At 46.5% G+C, this 12,392-nt stretch overlaps 1 protein-coding gene across 6 annotated transcripts in view; it reads left to right on the forward strand.

The window, feature by feature from the left end:
- The window catches only part of fam49bb (family with sequence similarity 49 member Bb), a 56,913-nt gene that overhangs the window by 12,908 nt on the left and 31,613 nt on the right, over nt 1-12,392 (forward strand). For all 6 annotated transcript variants that reach the window (XM_023807428.2, XM_023807429.2, XM_023807431.2 and 3 more), the window contains one exon: nt 12,064-12,153. The gene's annotated coding sequence lies outside the window, so the exon portion shown is untranslated. The remainder of the gene's footprint in view (nt 1-12,063; nt 12,154-12,392) is intronic.

A 12,392-nucleotide genomic window follows, 5' to 3' on the forward strand; every position in this document is an offset into this window, starting at 1 on the left:
AGGTAAGGCAAACCTGGCATTCCTCTCCGGTGGCCGATAGCTGCTGTCTGCTCTGAACTGTGATCAGTTTGAAGCCTTTTAAGCAAAGTGCATGTGGTTTCAGTTATGTAGCTGGCAACTGGACATGCAGTAAATCAAATTCCTAATAGCAATCAGTTTCTGTTTATATGTATGCATAAGTGTGTATCTTCACTGAGCTTGCATCCACGTAATGTCTGGCCTGCTTTTCTCTTTGCATTAGGCCTCATTTGTTGGGGAAATATGAATGATTTATCAAAGTTCGTCTTGAATTGGCAAAGTTTTAGTTTCCCTTCGCATCCTTGTCTAGGTCATTACATAACTGCATAGTAATATGTTATATTTGCGTTTTACTGTGCTATGTTTTATGGAGATGTATGAGGAGATGGGCTTGATATTTCTCTTGGATGGGAGATTTAATATTTTGACTTGAGTTGCTTTTGTCCTCTTAGTATTGCAATGGGAATTTCTTTTGAGAGAAACTTACTCTGTATTTTATGACTATCCAGTATTGGCATGCTAGATGGCTTATGCTATATGACTGAAATAGACTGTAGTAGCAGTTTAAGCTGAAGTATGTTGCCTGTGGCGCTTTGGACAGTTTTATAATCGTCTTCCTTAACTATGTGTCCATGAGTCATGGTGAGTCTGGAGTCAGTCCCAGGAAGCACAGAACACAATGACGGGGACACTCTGGATGGCTTGATAGACCATCGCAGGACACACTCAATCAGTCACCTGCTTAGGACAGCTCAAAGACAGCAGTTTGTGGGAGGAAACGCAGAGAAGCATGGAGTGAGCGCGCAAAATGTCCATGTGTGAGCACAGTTTTCTGTTTATTCGAAGCATAGATCATGGTGCCTCGTGTTTCTTAAAATGTCCGAAGCTTCTCCATAAACTATCTTTTCCAAAAGATAATCAGTGCAGTTGCTGGGTCAGTGGGTTAGGTTGCTCTGTTTAAATCCCAGGGTTGGCCCAGTGAATTCAGCACTGGGCCCTTGAGCGAGGCCCTGACCTCCCAGTGAAGCCAGGGGTCAGCTGACCCTGCTGTCTAAAGAAATGTACGTTGCTTTTGGTAAAGGCATCTGATAAATGAATGTGAACTGTGTTAACTTGGCCTGCTGGCTTTTCTTAATAGTGTGTATTATAAATGTACATGTTTTCAAGTATGCGATCATATTCTTTTGCAAAGCCAGCCATTGGCTTCTCATGCATTTTCATTTAGCCTCAGCACAGCTATGAAAACAGGCTGAGCGTTTTGCATACAGGCTATAAATGACTGCTTTCTCCCATCCCACGTGATGATAAAGGTGGGGGCAGACGGTCGCAGGACGCTTTGGCAGAGGAGGCTTGCAGAGGCAGCCGCGCAGCCCTGCAAAAGCGGAACTGGCTGTTAGAGCAGATCTGTGTCCTGCTCTATCTTTAAACATTCAATGCAGGCTGTCTATAAAAGGTTCACAGGCTAAATATTGTTAAAGGATGCGTTAAACTGATTGTTTGCTGTGCTGAGGTCAGTAAATTTCACCGCAATATATAGGCTGCAACACTGGGCTGTTGGGGTTTGAATGCGACAGGTGCAGGGAAGTGTTGCATGCTGGGAAACTTATCAGCCGCTGTGATCTGTGACTCCTGAGTGATTAGCACCGATGGCAAGTGTGAGAGAGTGCTCTGTTTTTCTATATAATTCCGTGTTTCTTCCAATGTGTCATTTATACTGTGAATCTGCTGCTTCCCCCATTCAAAGGGAAGGAGGTGATTAAATTAGGAGGACATCCTCGACTTCCTGTCAGATTGGCTTCCCAAAGCAACAGCAGCTCTGTTAGCTTAAAGCGTGTTAGCCTGGAGACTGCTGAGGTCTTCTGATCGCCCTTGGGGGCATAAGAGTGAACCTCATAGACCATGGAATTGGGGGGAGGGGCAACCCAGGCACATAACCACATAGTAAAACAACAGATTTGAACCCTCCCCCCCCGAACTGCTTGTCATGGTGGCAGGCTGCCTTATTAGCCGATGCTAACAGTGCTTTTCGACTGCTGGGTGCTCTCTGGAGCCTTTTGAGGGTTTTGTTCATCTGGATTGTTTTAACATGACTCATATTGTGGTAGAACCTGAGTAGTCAGTGGACACTGCTTGGGGACAGTGGTGATTGGGGGGGGGGGGGGCGTTCATCTGGGAGAATCTGCTTTTTACAGGCCTCATCTCTGGATATATATTTTATATTTAAGCATTCAGTATATTTGCTTTCCCTTTTAGTGTATATTTATTGACAGTAATTGTACAGCTTTGCACTGTTCGCACTATTTTATAATTTAATTCAATTTCTACTTTCTGTTCTTCTCTGAGCAATATGCATTCAGGTAATCAATGTTTGGCTCCGTCTCCCTGCTGCATAAGTGGCGTTGTGTGTCCAGCAGGAGGCAAGGCAAGGAGCATCTCTCTCTGCAGTGTCCCGGCCAGAGCTGAGTGCACCGTGAGCCCATAGACCATCCCTGAGGAGCACCAGGTCGACACCTTAAACCAGTGTTTCTCATCCCAGTCTTCAGGGACCTCCAGACAGTTCATATGCACTTTCACACCAAAGTTCCGGAACCTGGTCCCGGTTTATACGTCCCTGGGCCATCTCCAGCTGGAACTTTTGTAGCTTCTGGCAACTTTCGTGCGTCGCTTTCACACCACACAACAGGAACCGGAACCTTTATACTAAATAAGCATAGGAGACGCAAAAAGCTTGTAGGCTAAACTTTACTCATAATTTCATACAGAACTACACGGCCAATCCAAATCAATGGAGGATAAATAAGTAATTTTGTTATTTATTTGTTTGATGATCAAAATGGGACACAGCCTTTTATTCATATTTTACTTTCATGTTCACAATTCCTATTAAATCTAGCCAGCAGATCAATCTTCCGCTTTCCACAGAATAAATAAATGATGTAACGTTATTCCACTTTCACCACTGGCACCAGCGATAATGGACAAAAGTATCATTTAGAGATTGAATTTTCCGATACAGTAATACATGCAAACAAAAAATGTATTAATTGATCCATTAAATGTAGTTGGGGTACAAATATAATTACATCTGCTCAGTTTTTGCTTCACTACATCTGTTTTTCTGCACTTCCACGTAACTTCCAAGTTGGTGCCGGTGCTTGTGGTCTGCAAGCTTGTTTCTGTAAGTGCCTCCCCTCCATTTTTGAATGAAAGGTATCTGAGGAACTACAATCAGGCCGAGTTCCTGCGGTGTGAACGCGTCAGAAGTCCCTGGTTCCGGAAAGAGGTTCCGGTGGTGTGAGTGCGCCTCATATTTTTGTTCCCTTCTAGCTCCTAACACACCTGTACCAAGTACTCAAGAATACAAGACACCTGGTATGAGAAACATCTGAAATTGGCGGGATCAAGTTGGAGGTTTTACCTGCACCCCCCCAGCCCAATTTTCCTTGAGTTCCTCCCTGAAGTGTTCACCCAGTAACAAAAACATTTTTCCAATTCTCATTGGCCAGTTTAGTCATATGACTAACTATAAACTATATCAAACTATAGCAATTTTTTATTTCCCATGAATAACAAAGTATCAGATTTTTTTTTTTTTAAAGTGTTGACTCCCACCTAAAATCCATGATTTCCCTACAAGTCAAGTTGGGTGTTTTGACTGGCATCTTGATAACAGCTTGTGGCACTCAGGAACATCCACCATGCTGTTCATTTATGAAAATAAGCAACAAGTCAGACTTTCAGGCTCTGTTTACATCAGACACAGCACACGCAGGAACACAACAGGAACCAGCTGAGCACCACTATGTGAAACCAGTTTTATATTCTCATTGGACATTTTGGTGAGCAACCTGTTAGTAAATACAATACTGAGTAAGAAGGCCGTCATAGTTAGTCTAAAATGCAGACTCTGGGGCAAGCCACACCCTCTCAGGGCTGCACTGTCTGAAGCCGTCTCTTTACCTCTCATTTGCTTAAATATCAAATTCACCCCACAGCTTTCACTCTGCTCTCTGCCTTAGAAGATAGGCAGTGTGATGACAGGCACACGATTCACAGTTGTAAATCATCAACAGCAGATATTGGTCAAATGTTTTTACACTATGAAATCCAACAAGTGTTTTTAGTTGATCAAATGCAACACTTTTTGAGTTTTAGAGAATCCTGGATATTAAACTAAAACTATACAGTCTCTGTACCCAGTTAATGCTTTATTACAACTGAAACAAATTAAAACAAGTTGTTTATAGATTTTGGACCAGACAAGCTAAGTTAAATGACAATAAAAATGCACTGACCCAGATTCCATCATAAACAGTCCCATGCTCGAGCGTCGATGTCCGTCAGATATATAACGAATTAGCCGCCGCCCTGACATGTTTTGGGCCGCTTCACCCCCTCACTTTTATCCTGGAAGCACTAAGGTCACACTCTGGAGGGGATCAGTCAGCTTGTTTTATAGGGTCCTGGGATGATTCCACTGAATTGCTAATTATCGGTTCTATTTAGTCTGTCGCTTTTGGGAAGGCAGGTGAGGCCCCCTGCCCATCCACAGCCACGCCCCCTGTCCGTCCACAGCCATGCACCCTGCCCATCCACAGCCACGCCCCCTGTCCGTCCACAGCCATGCACCCTGCCCATCCACAGCCACGCCCCCTGCCCCATCCACAGTCACGCCCCCTGTCCGTCCACAGCCATGCACCCTGCCCATCCACAGCCACGCCCCCTGCCCCTCCTTAGCCACGCACCCTGCCCATCCACAGCCACGCCCCCTGCCCCTCCTAAGTCACGCCCCCTGCCCATCCACAGCCACACCTCCTGTCCCATCTTTAGCCATGCCCCCTGCCCCTCCTAAGTCACGCCCCCTGCCCATCCACACCCCCTGCCCCATCTTTAGCCATGCCCCCTGCCCATCCACAGCCACACTCCCTGCCCATCCACACCCCCTGCCCCATCTTTAGCCATGCCCCCTGCCCGTCCACAGCCACACCCCCTGCCCATCCACACCCCCTGCCCCATCTTTAGCCATGCCCCCTGCCCATCCACAGCCATGCCCCCTGCCCGTCCACAGCCCCGCCCCCTGCCCATCCACAGCCATGCATTCTGCCTCCAGGAGAGCCATCCCATGGACCGCTAACCTAGTCATCACATAGCAAATCTGGCCACTCTTTCGTCCGAGATCACCTCATCTCCTCAGCCGTTGTTCTGTAGTCTCTGTCTCATCACTTTGGGTGCCTGTTATATTTTCTGACACCTAATAGGCAGGCTCTGCCCTGAAACCCACAGGAGAACAATGTGGATTGTGGTGAAGACATTAATGTGATCTTCTCCCTTAATGTGATATGCCTGCTCATGTTCTCCTTATTTGAACAGGTTTGATATTTATTTATTCCTACCCCCCCACCCCCCCATCTTTGATGTTCAGTGCATACGTTCTGTTCTCTATAACGGTCCATACTGTGCCTGTTTCAGGTCAGGCCTCAGCGTCTTGTGTTCTGTAATATTGTGAGTGAGCAGTGCAATGCTATGGTGAGATTCTCAGGTTTGCACTGTGGAGATATTGATGATGTGCTCTAAGGGAATTCACATAGATGTGTTCAGTGTAAGGCACATCCATCCATCCATCCATCAATCTATCTATCTGTCCATCTATCCATCCCTCCATCCATCCACCCATCCTGGGAAGTTTAGAATACAAAGCCATCCATTGCAGTCTACTTTTTTTTCAACATGTATAAATATTTCCAGCGTGAATTTATAATTAAATCCACACTGACCTACACAGAGATTACTAATTAGTAGCAGGTGCTGAGTTTGCTGTAATAACAGTAATCCTCTGTTTCTAGTGCCTTTGGCCTCTGGGTTAACGTTTTTCTGGGTGAACGTTTCCACTCCAGAAAATGAAAACAAAACCCTAGTTAATCAGCTAGCTTTCCATTGTTACTCAGTGTTTAACATGCACTTTTACCGCTTTCTATGGGATGATTAACTACTCAGAAATTGTTTCTGTGTGTGCCGCACATAGCTTCCGTTGATCGCAGTGAATGATCCGAGTCTGAGCCCAGCTCACTTTGCACTGGGCTTGCATGTTCTCCGCTGGCTGCTCCCAAAATTCAGAAGGGTCAGGTGAACAAGTCCATGTTGAATGAGTGTGTGTGTCTGTGTGTGTGCGTGGCACATTTCCTGCTCTCCCTGTCGTTGGCCTGTCTCTGCCTCGTAACATGTCAGCCTTATTAATCAGACCCTCACAGCTGTTATCTAAGTGCTCACTTCCTGTTTGCTCTGTCTTTTGTCTCACACCCCTCCAGGGTCAGCATCATCACAAGCTTCCTTGCATGGCAGTTAATGCTGATCTGACCTTTGATCCGCGCCATGCTGTGAGCGACACTTTCATTTTCAATGCTTTGAAAATCCTATAAGCCCCCCCCCCCCCCCAAAAAAAAAAACATTAAAAGATTTCCACTTGATAGTGTGAGAACTGCTGCGGACTTAAATTTGTGGTGGACGTGTCACTTTTTCCAGTGACAGTGGTCCTGCGATGTGCATTTCTATCTGTACGTGTGACATACTACTGTCAGTGTGTCTGGAAGCATGAGAAGGAGAAGTGTGGTTTAAGCCCCAGTCATGGATGTTGGTAGAAGCATCATCCCCTTCTTATGGTCTTGGCACCACTTTAAGCCCCGTTCCTGCCTCGTATTGATAAACCCCCTGCAGACCATGACACGCAGACGGCATGTCAGTGTTTGCTAACAGGACCCTGAATGCATGGGAGACCCCTTCACCCTCAGGGGCATATTCAGGGGGCGGGGCCACAGGACCATTGGCCCTAACTGAAAGCTGATTGGCCCCAGCATTGCCCCCTCCCTGGTCACTCACCGATTCAAAACCTGTAATTGGCAAAAGATAAGTTTGGCTCCTCTGTATGAATTAGGAGCCCAGTTACGTCACTGCATGTTTGCCCGGAGCGTCTGCCTTTCTGTGTGGCTGCGCTGGGTTTGAGTTCATCCCTGGTAGTTTGCAGCTGCTCTCTAGTTTGATCGTGTGCAAACTGTCTGGATTTGTCCTCCTGGATTTTCATCAGCAACCCTCGTATTGTAGAAGGTGGCTAATAATTTTGCCAGTGTGTGGATGCCTGACAGCTGTGTGCAAATCGTTACAGTGTCCTAGGGGAAGGAGCTCTGAAGGATGCAAATCCGGTCAGGGTGAGGGAATGTGTGCCAGGGTTGCAAAATTCTGGGATTTTTCCACTAATCCCCATATATTCCCGGTAATTCCAACAAAAACTTGGAATATTTCCAAAAATCCTCATCTTAACTTCCCATGGAATGGAAAGTTTCCCGAGATTTACCACCCCTTTGCAACCCTATTAGGGAGTGAAGAATCCAAGATGCACGGGATGTGGGGAGCGTGAATCTGTGCATATAGGAGCACTGCCCAATGCGAGCAGAGGATGTGCCTGCCATCTCTCAGTCCCTGAAAGTGTCCTGACCCCCCACCCCTCTGGAGTTAGCAGACTGGAAGCTCAGAGAAACTGACAGCATTCATTCTCTCACTTTTTTTAAGGTGTCAAGCACTGACTGAATGGTGTGAAAAGTGCCAGAGATCGCTCTGCAAATCGCGGATATGAAGTGTTTCTATTAGATCAGTGTTTCTCAACCTAATTCTCAGGGACCCCCAGACTTTCCACTTTTTTGCTCCCTTCCAGCTCTCAGTGTACCTGTGCCATGTATTTGGTGTTTGCTTTGTTCTTTGGTGCTCTGGGAGGTGGGAGGGAAACATTGTTTTAGGTTAGAAGGCTTATACTTGTGACTTATTACAATCTTATTACTGTAATTTCTCCTAGAAACACAGAAGCTGAATAACAATTCACTTTTAATGCGATTTGCGTGGGGCCCCTGAGGTTTGCTGCCCCCCTGTTGGCCACAAACAGTCACTGCACTTGACGGGTGGAGGAATGGGTAGCCTAGAAACATCAAACCCACCCCTGTACCTGTGTGAGATTCTTTGTCCATTGTCTGTATTGCCACACTATGCACTGGTATGTATAAATGTGCGTTCACGTCTGCGTCTGCGTGACCGTGGCTGCGTGCTGGAGTCTCTGCTGCTTCCTTTCTCCTCCTCCACGTTAGCAGGCACGTGTGTGGGTGATACGCCCCCTGCAGACCATGGCACGCAGGCGGCATGTCAGTGTTTGCTAACAGGACCCTGAATGCATGGGAGACCCCTTCACCCTCAGGGGCATATTCAGGGGGCGGGGCCACAGGACCATTGGCCCTAACTGAAAGCTGATTGGCCCCAGCATTGCCCCCTCCCTGGTCACTCACCGATTCAAAACCTGTAATTGGTTAAAGATAAGTTTGGCTCCTCTGTATGAATTAGGAGCCCAGTTACGTCACTGCATGTTTGCCCGGAGCGTCTGCCTTTCTGTGTGGCTGCGCTGGGTTTGAGTTCATCCCTGGTAGTTTGCAGCTGCTCTCTAGTTTGATCGTGTGCAAACTGTCTGGATTTGTCCTCCTGGATGTTCATCAGCACCCCTGGAAGTGACAGTTCTAGACCATCTTCTATTCTCAACTATAGCAACTGTAATGAAACCAAATCCCCCCCTGGGATTAATTAAGTTTTCTGATCCTGATCTTTAGAAGGGTCACTTCAAAACTCAGTGGTTAATTCCTGTAAATTCCGATAACTTATGTGGAGGGTTGGGGTTTGGGGTTCTGTACACCAAACGCCATCTGTTTCATTATGGCCAAAGAAAATAGTAAATCTGGGCCCAACCCACCATGGGAAACCAAACTAGCTCCAACGCCAAGCCTCTGGAGCATGTTGCTGGAAGCATGTGGACTGAAAGGAATTTCTGGGGAGACTGGCATCCTGTCCTGCCCAGTGCTGCCTGCGATGGGCTCCAGGCTCCCGCAAGCCTGACCAGGATAAGCGATGAGGGTGTAGATTGCTGGAGAATCTCAGGGAGGTTGTTTACGGTCTGATGTTACAAAAGCAGGAGAGCAGAGATCTGCACTGCAGTTGCATCACAGCACTTGTTGCCCAGAGAGGAACGCGGCTGGTGGTTTTGCAATCTGTGACTTCAACGCCACTTCGGGCAGGAGTTTAAAGTCAGTGTGGAAACAGGGCTCTGGGCGGAAGGTCTGGCAGCTTCTTGCAGGCGCGTGGCGGCCGCCCGGCCTTTCGCAAGGTCCCGCTGTCAGGGCACAGGGTGCAGAGTGCAGCCGCTTGTCCCGGCGGCCTTGGAGATACAGGGCACCTTTTTTATTGCATGTTTCTCAACCAAGTCGTCAGGGACCCCAAGACAGCCACATTTTTGCTCCCTCTACCAGGTATTCAGTGTTCTTGATTGTTAGGTTTGTTCTTGATTGTTTGGTTGCTGGGAACTGGGAGGGTGCAAAAAATGTGGACTGTCTGGGGTCCCCGAGGACTGGGTTGAGAGACACTCCTTTAGAGCATGCGATGTCTCTGTAGTGCTTTTTATTATTGTTTTTTTTATTGCATTAGCAAAATGAATTGCTGTGTGTTTTAGCACATTTACAATGACAGACACAAGCGGCCTGGCACCCCATGCAGGGTGTTCCCTGCCTGCACTTCCTGGGATAGACGCCAGACTCTCTGCAGCGCCGTGCTGGATGAAGAGCTATGGGAGATGGGTGGATTACAAATGGCTTTAAAAAGTCACAATGCAAAGCTGTTGACATGGTTTTCCCCTGAACAGCTTTGATGCTCGATCACTATTACTTTTGTTTCAGTAGCGATTCCCGATGCCTTTTCTTTGTCTGGGTTTAATAAAAAAAAAAAAATAATTAAAATCTTGGAACGCTGTCCTAATTCTCTTGCAGGATGAGACATTTTGTTTTTTTGTGTTACGTACACACTGCAGTGCCAAGAATTACAACTCATTTGAAGGAAACTTGGGATATTTAAAGTATTTCTGTTGCGGTATAGCGTATGTGCTTTCTTGAATATTTCTCTCAGTGATGCCGTTTGTTTTGGGCTGGTAAACAGCTGTGAAGCTTGCCCTTGTTAGAGAGCAGGTGCAGCATTTTAGTATTCAGAGCGAGTGATCAGCCATGAACAGGGTTTTGTATCTTAACGCCCCTCTGTAAATCAGACGGGCCCCTTTGCTCGCCGCCTCCCCGCTGCCGACGTCCACGCTGCGCTCGTTTGCTAGGGACTCAAAAAAGCGCGTTGAAAGGGAGACCCCTGTCCACTCACGGCCCTTTGTACACAGTGGTCTCATCTCGTCCAGCAAACAGCTCTTCCGTTCATTAAGGCTGACCAATGAATGGCCAGATAAATGCCAACACCCATTCTCTCACTCTCTTTTCTTCATCCGTCCTTTTATTTTTCTTTTTCCTCTCGGCTAGGAATCTGCCTGCTGTGAACATGGAGGTGGGATTGACACTCTGTACCTTACTCTCATGTGAGCATGTCTCCTTCTCCTGGCCAGGAGCCCCCTAATGGGAATGGGGGAGGCGGGTAGGCAGGAGGTTGCAGCTGGCTCCTATAATGTGCCTCTGTTCTCTTGTTGTGGGGTGCGGCGGCCAATCAGACGCCCGAGGCTGTGGACAGCTGGCTTCCTGCGTCGAGTCTTGTGGAGGACCCCACAATGTCCACCGAACTATGTGCTATTTTCATGTTGGCCTGTGAGCGGCCTGCTCAGAAGATCGTTGGTAGGATGTAGCCCAATTTGTCAGTTTCTTACTTCGTGAGTTAGGATATCCTGTAATCGAAAGGTCATCAGTTCAAATCCTGTCATCACCATTGAGTCCTTGAGCAAGACCCTCAACCCTATTGGTTCTTGGTCTCTGATCCTTGCTTGTATGTTGCTTTGGACAAAAGTGTCCATTCAATATCTAAATACGCAAGTGAAAATATTGTGGTCTGAAGTCCTCCATGGATCAAATCTCCTGGTGCTCTATATGTGTTCGCTGATTGGTGAAGACTCTTGTATAACTATTACTAATATACTGATTGACTGCTGCAAAGATTTGCCTATTCGTGATTTTTTAATTATTGCTATGATAGAGGAAATGCACTGTGAGGCACCATATGGAAGATGGAAGTTGTTAGAGATGGGGAATCCGAATCAACAGATCGCATGCCTGGTGGTGATTTGCGGCATCTCACAGACAGCTCATATATATTGCTGAGTAGGCCTCATATTTTCTGACTGACAGCTGGCCGCCTCAAACAAACGAAGCGGAAGGAAATTGTACATGAGAGAGCAGCTCGGTCCAGCAGTGGTTTGGATCATATCCGTAAATTGTTGCTGCATTATTAAATCGCTAGAAAAAGGAGATGACTTTTTTTTTCACCGGAGTCCTGCTAGGCTAACATTTACAAATCTTAACCTTGGACTGACCTTTCATTTTTCATAGCTAATTTAGTTATTTGACCTTGTTAATTTTGCTGCCTTTTTGCTATTTACTATGAACTCTGAGCTATCAGTACAGATGTACACAATGCACTGGTGTGTCGCTCACCAGGTTCGGATGCTGTGCTTTTGATTGGTTGAAAGACTGATGGCTCAAATTCCATGTTCGGCAGAGTGATGTCATTGTTGAGGCCTTAAGCAAGACTTTTAACCCCAATTGCTCCAGGGACTGACTGACCTTGCTTTCTCAGTTGTATCTTGCTTCAGATAAAAGTGTCTGATAGATAAATAAATGTAAATCAGAATTTGTGGCAGTATGTCCTGTTAAATATATTCTTCATATATCCAGTAAAAGCATAAACTGATATGGATAATGATTCCTGATGCAGTAGATGCCATAATAACATGCAGAGATCAGGTTTTAATCTTTTGATCAGGTGACACTGTAGTGTACTTTTCAGTACAATGTTGGTTCTCATCGAGCTTCCTGGTTCTCTATAAGTGCTGAGTTTGTGCCATTGGATTCTAACACTTCCTGGGTATGCAGAAGTCAAAAGTTGGATTATGATAGATTCAAATGACTCATTTCTAAACCTAAATGTCTAAATAAAGATGGTCACATTAATAAGCCCACATAATCCCCCCCCCTTTGTTTTTCTTCGCAGGTGTCTTGGTTTCCTTTTGTGACAAATCCCAGACAGACCTCGGACATCTCCTGGTGCCCGCATCCCCCAGCCCGGAGATCTCACCTGCTGGTAAATGTTGTTCATCTCGCAGCTGATATTGTCTTTCCAGAGTGGGAGATGGCAGAGTAACAGCATAATGCTTAACATCTGTGGCTGGTACAGTGGTGTCACCGTAGGACCCTTGAGCAAGACCATGAACCCCTGGTTGCTCCAGAGACTGACCCTCCTGTATGATCTTCGCTTGTACGACGCTTTGGATGAAAGCATCCACTAAATAAATAGATTTAAATGTCTGTCCAGGTTCTTCC

This window comes from Paramormyrops kingsleyae, chromosome 1 (genome assembly GCF_048594095.1).
Source record: "Paramormyrops kingsleyae isolate MSU_618 chromosome 1, PKINGS_0.4, whole genome shotgun sequence".
NCBI classification, from domain to species: Eukaryota; Metazoa; Chordata; class Actinopteri; order Osteoglossiformes; family Mormyridae; genus Paramormyrops; species Paramormyrops kingsleyae.